This window comes from Mustela putorius, unplaced genomic scaffold (genome assembly GCF_011764305.1).
Source record: "Mustela putorius furo isolate JIRA1106 unplaced genomic scaffold, ASM1176430v1.1 tig00000450_pilon_pilon_pilon, whole genome shotgun sequence".
NCBI classification, from domain to species: Eukaryota; Metazoa; Chordata; class Mammalia; order Carnivora; family Mustelidae; genus Mustela; species Mustela putorius.
Window position 1 is genome coordinate 3,694,673 of NW_025421385.1, and position 11,443 is coordinate 3,706,115.

An 11,443-nucleotide genomic window follows, 5' to 3' on the forward strand; every position below is an offset into this window, starting at 1 on the left:
CATATGAAATCTACTCAGTGCTTAAAACTTCTTAATTTGTTCTGCATTGAAAATCAAATTTAGACTTCAAAGTGAGAACGCAACACTCATGAGGAAAAATCAGTACTTACATGCTCAGAGTTCAGCAAAACCAGGTTTCGTATCACGAGGTAGATCAACTTAGTGGTAACATCGGGAAATCTGTGCCACTCAGCATTGCACTTTAAATTAATAACAGCATCTGAAGGTAATGACTCATAGCGTTTCAAATAAATGCGTGCCATTTTCTTGAGTAATTTGCTGATACACGGGACATGGCTAGCAGATTTGCATGCCTTTGGTGTGAAAGGCAGTGGGATCCATAATTCACGTGAACATAAATTATTAAAAGAAACCATTATTATAAAAATATATTCATGAATCAGACAAAGAGATCACTTTTCCATGGGAAAGATAAACATTTCTATTGATTCCAGCATTTGTTGTGAATTTACATAAACTATAAACTGATCACTGTTTTTATACGATTGTCTAGATTCGCATGTATTTTCAGCTAGCAGTCTAGTTATTTTGTGGGGATTAGTAAGTCTTATGCTTAATTAACACTGTCTTTGATCTTTTGAGCAGTAGCTTGACATCACAGAAATATGTGATAATTTCAGTGCCTTTAATTCCTGGGAAAATCACCTAAGAGCTTATTATAATAGGTAAATAAGTAAAATAAGGAATGTAGCCTGAAAATAAATTTAAGAGACCTATTGATTGTACAACAGATGCCCACTGCTTCCTCAGCTGAAGCTCATGTTATCAACTGATAATATTGGCATTCTTGTTCATAAATCAATCTCCCAGGAGTTTGGTTATAATGAATCATTTTCCCTAAACTTGATCACCTCTGAATAAGCAACAGAGCTGCAGTAGGCACCTGGGTGGCTCATTCAGTTAAGCATTTGCCTTCGGCTCAGGTCATGATCCCAGAGTCCTGGGATCGAGTCCCACATCGGGCTTCCTGCTCAGTGGGGAACCTGCTTCTGCCTCTACCCCCTTTCAAGCGCTCTCTGTCTTAAATAAAATCTTAAAAAACAAAGCAAAAACCAGAGCGATAAATCTGTTTTGCTGCTGTAGTGGAGCCACAGGCCACCATACTCAGTTCAGTCCCCTGTCGGATTGCTGCTGCCTAGGTCATGCTGGCTTTCTGTTCTCCACAGACCTGCATGGTCTTTAGCAGCATACGCCCATGAGAGTTCCTTTCTGTGGAGACACTCCTGTGCCTGACGTATTCCAGGTTGTCCCTTGAGGGGCCCTACTTATATTATTAAAAACCAGATATAAATTTACCTGCAGTGAGAGTTTCGGGTTTGACACCCTCAACCAAACACTCTTGAGAAGAAGACCTGTTATCTTGATTTTCCTTATGTATCTCGTTAGTGTCTAGAACTTATTCTTCTGCAATTCCTTAAGCGGTTGGCTATTTATTGAACACACACCTTTGCTCAGGAAAGGGATTTGGAGAAGGACAAATACTTTTTAGTTTACTGTGTTATTTATCATGCCTGAATGGCATTACAGAAACAGAAGTATTTTTTCCTTATACCCAAATAGGGATTTTCAATGCCAGTGTGTGTTGACAGGACAGGACTGCTTTGGAGGTAACAAGGGAACCCAGTGAGGGTCAGCATGTGGAATTTAAAAAAAAAAAAGAAAAGAAAAAGAAAAAGAAAACCCAGCCCACCTCATTATTTAGTGTGTTCAGTAATGAGTTTTCCAGCTCTGGGATGGCTTGAAGATATGTTCCCATGGCCCTGTTACTTACCATGTTCTCTAAGTAGGGGGAAGGCTGGTTCATGTCTGCTTTTTCTAGAAAGGCAACCTGGTACGCACTGGTCCCACTGATAGAGAAATAAACTGGCAAAACTTAAAGAAGAACATGGCAACTTACCACATACTTAGGTCTGTATTTCTGGCTCTAAGGTTGAAGGGTTTATTTGCCATTTGGGACAGCATGTCTGGATTGCTGTGGGTCTATGCACAAGCACAGAGTGGCATGGACTGTCACAAACACTCCCTGTTTTAGTCATTCAGCAGATACTTACTGAATGTCCACCCTGGGCCAGATCATCTGCTTAGTCCCGAGAATACGTGGGGGCTGAGCAGGAAAACCACCTCTGACTGAGTCAGAAAGCATCTATTCTAGTGATGAAGGCAGACAGGAAAGGGATCATGGGGTGAAGAGACACAACGCACTTCCCTGACAGACTTTTTAGTTAGGTGGGTGTTCCAGGAAGGGAAGAATTCTCTGAGTGGGTGACATTTAAGTAGAGAGAATCTTAAACACATTTACTAAGGGCACATTTACTTAATATCAAACCCAAACCCTATACTCAGGCATGTGAGGGGGCCCCTCACCGTCTAATTCCTGCTTCTCCTCTGCACTTCTTGTCACTGACTCCCAAGTTTTCAGATTTTCTTTGATTTCTTCACAGAGCACTTTATAGTGATCTCTGTTTAGTACTCTTAATTCCATTTTATGTTTTAATGGGGTACCAAGAATTGTCATTAAAAAAAATCATCATCATTAATAAAGAACACTGCATAATGCATACCTATGCATGCAGAAAAAGTAAGAAGGAGATCGTGTTTGTTTGGGTAACTCACTCAGGAGTCCATTCTAGGCAGATGCACCACTCTGTGTGCGTGAGCGTGAGCGTGTGCACGTGCGCATGAGCGTGCGTGTGTTGGTGTTATTTGGAAGCCATGAGCTCATAGCCTTAACTTTCTCACTTTGGGAGAGGGTGAGAACAACTTTTAAGAAGGCGGAGGGTGACGTATGGGAAACCAGCTCTGAGCTCTGAGTGTCAGGTAGAGTAAGAGCCGGTACCCAGCGGACCCCAGTCTTTCAGGGTTTCTCACAGTGGGAGTCTGCTGCTTGCTCAGGTAGAAGCCCAGTCCCCGGTCGTGGTCAGACTGCTGTGGCTTCGAGTCTGTGGTTGCTCACACCTCACACCTCCACTGCCCTGTTGACAGGAGCACGGCAAGGTGAAGGACTCATCTGACTTTTCTCCTGCTGTGACTTGTTAATGACAAATATACTTCTGTTTATGTCCCTTTGGCAAGGACTATGTCTGTGGCCCTTCCTAGAGGCAAAAAGATGGCAGGGGACTGTCACCTGGCTACTGCCAGTCCTTCCAGTGACAACTTTATACTATGGGGATAGATGTTTGACTTTTCATGTCCGTTTAGCCATCCAGCAGCACGAGATAATCTGTTTGCACTCTTCTTCCCAAAGGAAATATTCTTGCCCATCTCCAAGGGAGACAAGCCAGTGTTCCAGCCAGTCAGTACGTGTACTGCCAAGTCCAGACCTCAGTCCTGTCTGCAGACAATTTTTAGAAAGCTATGGTCCCACAGACAAGTCATGTGTGCCTCCCTCACACCAGCAATGACATGAATCAGGTGCAGGATAACTGCAGCACAATCACAGTCTCCAGTGCAGGTGGATGCAGGGTGATAGAATCAGCTGTCCATGGCATTTAAGAATGAATGCTGAGGAGGTTCCGTAGAGCCCGTGTGGCTGATGGTGGACAGTTCTTCAATTAAATCTAATTCTACTCCCCCTGGGTAACTCTCCTATCCATTTTCCGTGCGCTGTGGAGCTTCCATCCTAGTTGAATAGAATTAATCAAACATTATTCAAAGATCTACAGCACGTCAATTACTGGTAAATGCTAAGAAGAACAGCATCAATGGGTATGGGGGGTTGTCCCTTTAGATAGGATGGCCTGATGGTTTCAGGTAGCATTTGAATAAAGACCTGGGGGAACCAAGAAACATAGAACCAGAGATGAAGTGATGCATTCTCATAGAGGAGCCAGCCTTATAGTGGCTGAGATCCAGCCATGAGTCCTCTGTCCCTGGAAGGGAAAGAATGGGGACAAAGACTCACAGGAAGTGAAGTCCCAGAAGCAAGAAGGGGGCATATCATGTGAGGCCGTGCTTACTACTCTAGGGACTCTGGATTTTACTCTGAGTGAGACGGGAATGCATTGGGAAGTTTGGAGTTAAAGAAAGACATGATCAACTTGCTGTACTCCACTAGGTGCTGGATGGAGATGGGAAGTAGAAGCAAAAGCAGCTGACATAATCTGACATGGTCCAGGGTGGTCACCAACAAGCTGCCCTGGGCACCAACCCATCTGGATTTGGAGTGTTTGATCATAAAGTCACTTTCTGATTCTAAATTTCAGTGAATAACCACATCTCTGGTTATACAGGGATTCATATTACTTTTGTTTTCAACTTACAGATGCAATGCAATGCCATGAATTCTGAAAGAGGTCTCAGATATCATTTACTTTGTTTATTGAATGCACTCATTTCATATTTTCACACAAAAAATGTGAACCCTGGGGTAGTTTCAATTTTAGCACAGCTAAGATGGGTGAGAGCTAATCTTTGAACTAAGTTTTACTAATTGGTACATGTGAGAAAAAAGGTAATTGAATTGATGGAAGTAAGAATATATAGCTGTAGAAAAAGATTGCAATGAATATTTTCTGTCACTTTTTAATGTTTATTTTCCCCAATTTAAATTAAAACAATAATTAATTTACAAATAGTAAAATTCCCCTTTTTTAGTGCAGGACTCAGTAAGTTTTGGCAAATGTGTACAGGCTTGCAACTACCACCATGATAAAGATTTTATACAGTTCCATCACCCTCAAACATTTTCCTCTGCCCTCTCATAGCGAACCGTTCTCCCAGCTCACAGTCCTGGGCAATTGCTGATCTGTTTTCTGTCTCTAAAGCTTGTCTTTGCAAGAATGTCATATAAATGGAATAATACAGTATATGATTTGTGGGTTTGTCTATTTTTCTTTCCAGTTTATTAGTCATTGCTTTGTTATTTTAAACTTCTGTTTTAAGATCCAATTATGTGTGAGGTTTTTTTAAAATAAAGACCTTTTTAAGGGCATTTAAAAAAATGTTTCCAGTTTGTATTAAAATTCTAATTTGTAAAAAAAATTCTAATTAGTTAACGTGTAGTGTAATCTTGGTTTCAGGAGTAGAACTCAGTGCTTCATCACTTACATACAACACATCGTGCTCATCACAAGTGCCTTCCTTAATACACATCACCCATCTAGCCCATCCCCCAACCTCCACCCCTCCATCAACCTTCAGTTTGTATTCTTTTTCTTTTTTTTTGTGGTTTCTCTTTTCTTATTTATTTATTTATTTTTAAAATTTATTTTCAGCATAACAGTATTCATTATTTTTGCACCACACCCAGTGCTCCATGCAATCCGCGCCCCCTCTAATACCCACCACCTGTTCCCCCAACCTCCCACCCCTGCCCCTTCAAATCCCTCAGACAGTTTTTCAGAGTTCATAGTTTCTCATGGTTCACCTTCCCTTCCAATTTCCCCCAACTCCCTTCTCCTCTCTAACTCCCCATGTCCTCCATGCTATTTGTTATGCTCCACAAATAAGTGAAACCATATGATAATTGACTCTCTCTGCTTGACTTATTTCACTCAGTATAATCTCTTCCAGTCCCGTCCATGTTGCTATAATAATTGGGTATTCGTCCTTTCTGATGGGGGCATAATACTCCATAGTGTATATGGACCACATCTTTCTTATCCATTCATCTGTTGAAGGGCATCTTGGTTCTTTCCACAGTTTGGCAACCGTGGCCATTGCTATTATAAACATTGGGGTACCGATGGCCCTTATTTTCACTACATCTGTATCTTTGGAGTAGATACCCAGTAGTGCAATTGCAGGGTCTTTGATATCAGCCACATCAACTTCTTTCAAGATATGTCTCCAAAGGCAAAGGGAACAGAAACGAAAATAAACTTTTGGGACTTCATCAAAATCAAAAGCTTCTGCACAGCAAAGGAAACAGTCAAGAAAACAAAGAGACAATCTATGGAATGGGAGAAGATATTTGCAAATGACAGTACAGACAAAAGGTTGATAACCAGTATCTATCAAGAACTCCTCAAACCCAACACACACAAAACAGATACTCATATCAAAAAATGGGCAGAAGATATGAACAGACACTTCTCCAATGAAGACGTACAAATGGCTATCAGACACATGAAAAAATGTTCATCATCACTAGCCATCAGGGAGATTCAAATTAAAACCACATTGAGATATCACCTTACACCAGTTAGAATGGCCAAAATCAGCAAGACAGGAAACAACATGTGTTGGAGGGGATGTTGAGAAAGGGGAACCCTCTTACACCGTTTGTGGGAATGCAAGTTGGTGCAGCCTCTTTGGAGATCAGTTTGTTTTCTATAGTCAAGAGTCTTTCTTATGGTTTGCCTTCCTCTCTCTTTTTTTCTTTCCCTTATCATCATCGGTTTTGTTTCTTAAATTTCACATATGATTGAAATCATATGGTATTTGTTTTTCTCTGACTTATTTCGCTCAGCATAATAATCTCTAGCTCCATCCATGCCATTGCTTTTTTAAGAAGAGTTTTGTTTATTTTTATTTTTTACAAACAAAAGTTTGTATTTACAAAACTATTTACAAAAATTACAATAGGTACAGACAGCACAAATTGAGACAATTTCTTTCATTTACTGTGATAGAAGCTACCAGCCTTCACTTTCAAATGAGAATTTTGTTATTTTGAGATATGACACACATTCAGTGATCCACTGCTCTGAATTAAAATGCTTTTCTAAATAATTCCAGGGGCTAATTGTGATATGTACGTGGGTCATTCCCTCAGCTTTTATTTCCCGAACTACCAAGTACAAATCCAACACAACTGGAATGTAACAGGATAGAGCAGCACTGAAATGAGTAATTTTTTTCCAACAGTAAATTTTAATTATTCTTTAAATATTAACTCAGTGGTTTTGATTTGAAACCATGATTTTTTGTTTTAAAAAGAAAGTACAGGGGCACCTGGGTGGCTCAGTCTGTTAAGTGTCAGCCTTCAGCTCAGGTTGTGATCTCAGGGTTCTGAGATCAAGCCCCACATCCAGCTCCCTGCTCAGCAGGGAATCTGCTTCTCCTTCTACTCCTAGCTCACTATCTCTGTCTCCCCCTCAAATAAATAAATAAACAAAATCTTAAAAAAATAAAAAAAGAAGGTCCAGTGATTCTTAATGGGCTGCATAATTCCACTATAGCCATCATTACCTGGCTATTTTTTTTTTTTACAGGCTTACAATTTTTTAAGAAACATAATTCCACTGTTTCCAATTCTGTTTTGTTTGTTTATTTTTGAGAGGAAGTGAGGTAGGAGAAGCGGAAGAAAGAGAGAGAGAATCCTAAGCAGACCCCATGCCCAGCATGTAGCCCAAAGCCAGGTTCAATCTCACAACCCTGAGCTCATGACCTGAGCTGAAATCAAAAGTCTGATGGTCAACCAATTGAGACACCCAGGTATCCCTTATCATATTCAATTCTGTATGAATTTGGTTTCTTATTTTTTTGATCAGAATCAGTCCTACTGCTTGAGGAGTCTGTTGACATGACTTCTCCATCATCTTCATTTTCCTTATTATGCCCCAGAGGTCCCAACAAGATGTGATTTGGTGGCAGTGTAGTCACTGACATGTCATTTGACTGCCATGAGTTTTGTGGAGCAAAATCTGGCAATCTGGCAATCTGGACATCTGGCAATCTGCCTGCTGCAGGTCCATCCCCTGGTTAATGACTGTCTACACCATTAGTGGAAGGATTGTTCACTTGATCCAATAATCCACTTCTCATCTCTAAATCAGTTGGATATGGTATATGTAGGTCCCCTGGGACCCAAGTCAGTGGAGAACACAGTTTCACTTGCACTAACCCTATGTGAATGCTTAATTAGGTCTTCAGAGGAGATGGTACCTTTTCTTGCTTTTTCTTTTGAGTCGAGTTTTTCTTTTGCTTAGTAAACACTCTAGCTAGTATTTGTTCTGCTTCCTTTAGGGGTTTTGTAGTTGCTGAATATCACCTTCTCTCTTCTCCACTTTCTTTTCTACAACTTACATTTCATGACGGACTTTTCCCCAATCGAGTGCCAATTTCATCAGTTCTTGAAATTTCCCGTCTCTGGATTTCAGTGACTCCAGTAGCTGGTTTTCCTCATCAGAGACAACACCTTTTGGATTCTTGGCATTTCTCTAAGTTCTCTCTCTCTCTTTTTTTTTTTTAATATTTTATTTATTTGACAGAGAAAGATCACAAGTAGGAAGAGAGGTAGGCAGAGAGAGAGGGGGAAGCAGGCTCCCTCCCCACTAAGCAGAAAGTCCCATGTGGGGCTTAATCCCAGGACCCTGAGATCATGACCTGAGCCGAAGGCAGAGGCTTAACCCACTGAGCCACCCAGGTGCCCCTCTCTAAGTTCTCTTGACAAGACCTTCAGGGCTTCCAGTGTAAACAGAAGCCCCTCTGGCATGCTGTCACCACAGGCTGTCCCAAAGCTGCCTCCTGGCCACTCCTTCTCTTTGTCTCCACTCCAAGTCTGCTGCTCTGCTCCCTACAGGCCTATAGCTGGAGACTTAGAGCAGTTTTAAATTCACTGCAAGAGCTGAGTGGAAGGGACAGGGAATTCCCACGTAATCCCAGCTTCCCAAACACGCACAACTTCTTTCACTATAACACTTCACACCAAAGTGCTACCCTTGTTACAATCAATAAACCTACACATCACTATCCCCCAAAGTCCATAATTTACATTAGGACTCACTCTTGGTCTTGTATGTACTATGGGTTTGGAGAAATGTTTATTGTATCCACCATAATAATATCATAGAGAACATTTTCACTGCCCTAGAAATCATCTGTGCTCTGACTGCTCCCTCCTCTCCTTCTCTCCCAAGCTGGGGTAGCCACTGATCTTTATATTGTTTCCAGAGCTTTGCCTTTTCTACAGACTCCTGTAGTTGGAGTTTCATGGTATGCAATTGTTTTAGGTTGGCTTCCATCACTTAAAAATGTCCATTTGAGGTTGCTCCATGTCTTGCCATGACTTGATATCTCATGTCTTTCTATTGCTTAATAATACTCTGCGGTCTGGATGCACCATGGTTTGTTTCTCATTTCACCTTCTGACAGACATCTGGGTTCCTTCTTATGAACAAAGCTGCTGTAAACATCTATAGGTAGGTAGGTTTCTGTGTGCATATATGCTTTTAACTCATTTGGAGTCTATCAAGAGCATGGTTATTGGATCGTATAGTGCGAGTATGCTCTGTTATAAGAAACTGGCAATCTGTTTTCCAAAGTGGCCGTGTTATTTTGCATTCTCTCTAACAATGAATGACAGCTCCATTGTTCTATTCTCACCAGCATTTGGTGTTTTGAGTGTTTTGAATTTGGTCATTCTAAAAGGTATGGAATGATATCTCACTGCTATTTTAAATTTACAATTTCTGAATGACCTAGGACTTAAAGCATCTGTCATAGCTTTTGTATATTAACCTTGTATCCTGTAACCTTGTTATAATTACTTATTAGTTCTAGAAGCTTTTTTTTTTCTTTTTTTGGTTGATTCTTTTGGATTTTTTACATAGGTAATTATATCCTCTGAGAACAAAGACATTTTTATTTATTCCTTCTCAATCTGTCTATATTTTATTTCATTTTCTTGTTTTCTTGCTTCAGTTATGACTTCCAGTATGATGCTGAAAAGGAATGCGGAGAGGGGAAATCCTAGTTTTGCAAGCTTCAACTTTCACATCATTAAGGATGACATTCACTGTAGCTTATCTGTAGCCGTTCTGTATTTATTAAAGGAAGTTCCCCTGGACTCCTACTTTGCTTAGAGGTTTTGCTTTTTTTGTTTGTTTGTTTTTGTTTTTTATGAATGGGTTTTGGATTTTGTCAAATGTTTTTCCTGCATATATAGATATGATCCTGTGATGACTTACATTCATTAATTTTCAAATGTTAAAACAAGCTTGCATACTTGCGATAAATCCCATTTGGCTGTGATTTATAATTCTTTTTAGACATTGTAGGATTTTTTTGTTTTTGTTTTGTTTTGTTTTTGTTTTGTCCTTTTTGTTTGAGGAATTTGTATCTGTGTTCATGAGAGATGTAAGTCTGTGGCTTCCTTTTCCAGTAATGTTTCTTTCTGATTTTCTTATCTAGGTAATGCTGTCCTCATACAGTGAGTTAAAGATATTCCTCTGCTTCTATCTTCTAGAAAAGACTATGGCATATTGGTATAACTTCCTTCTTAAATGTGTGGTAAGATTCATCAGTGAATCCCCATGGGCCAGGTACTCCAGTTTTTTTTTTTTTTTTTTTTTAATAACACCTGTTCAAATTGTCTATTTCTTCTGTGTGAGTTCTGGCAGATTTTGTCTTGCAAGCAATTTCATCTGTGTTATCAAACTTGTGGGCATAGAAGTGTTTATAATATTCCTTTGCTATCATTTTCATGTCCATATGAATTATATTGATGCATTTTCTCTTATTTCTGATATTAGTAATTGTGTCCCTCTGCCCCCCGTTTTATTCCTTAGCTAGCTAGCTTGTCAATTTTATCGATCTTTTCCAAAAATGACTTTTGGGTTTTGTTGATTTTCTCTATTGATTTCCTGTTTTCAGTTTCATTGATTTCTGCTCTAATTGTTATTATTTTTTGAGCTTACATTGGATTTAATTTGTTCTCTTTTTCTCAAGTTGCTTAAGGTGAAAGCTTAGATTTTTGGTTATCTTCCTTACTTCCAAACATATGCATTCAATCGTTCAAGCTTTCTTCCACTGTTGGTACTGTATTCTACACATTTCGAAAAGTTGTATTTTGTTTTCATTTTAGTTTAAAAAAAAAAAGCTTTAATCTTGCTTAGGATGTCTTCTTTAACCCATGTGTTATGTAGAAGGGTGTGGTTTAATCTCCACGTAGTTAGGAAATTCTAATGTGGTCTGACAGCAGACATGGAGTGATTTTTATCCTTGTGTGTTTTATGGCCCAGAATGTGGTCTATCTTAGTGAATGTCCCTGGGGCCGAGGAGTGTGTATTTGCTAATGTTGGATGGAGTGGCAGTTGCTACCCAGGGTACCTAGCTGAACAATGCTGCTGTTGAGGTCAACCCTGACCTTGCTTTCTGCTTCTGGGTCTGTCCACGTCTGACAGAATAGAGTTAAAGTCTCATGCATAATAGTGCAATCTTTTATTTTTTTCTTGCAGTTTTAGCAATTTTTGCCTCACCTATTTTTATGCTCTACTGTTAGGCACACACATATTAAGGATTATTATATATTTTTGGAGGCTTGACTCCTTTAACATTATGTAATGCCCCTCTTTATTAGTGTTAACCTTTCTGTGAAGTCTGCTCCGTGTAAAATTAATATACCTACTCCTATTTTCTCTTGTTTAGTGTCAGCATAGTATATCTCTCTCCAACCTTTTACTTTTAATTTATATGTGTTTATACTTAAAGTGGGTTTCTTGTAGACCAATTTATAGTTCGGTCTTATTTTTTCATCCAG

At 39.6% G+C, this 11,443-nt stretch overlaps 1 pseudogene; it reads right to left on the reverse strand.

Annotated features, from left to right (window-relative positions):
- Window positions 1-7,377: 7,377 nt before the first annotated feature.
- LOC101672679 lies at window positions 7,378-9,028 on the reverse strand (annotated as a pseudogene).
- Window positions 9,029-11,443: the final 2,415 nt, after the last annotated feature.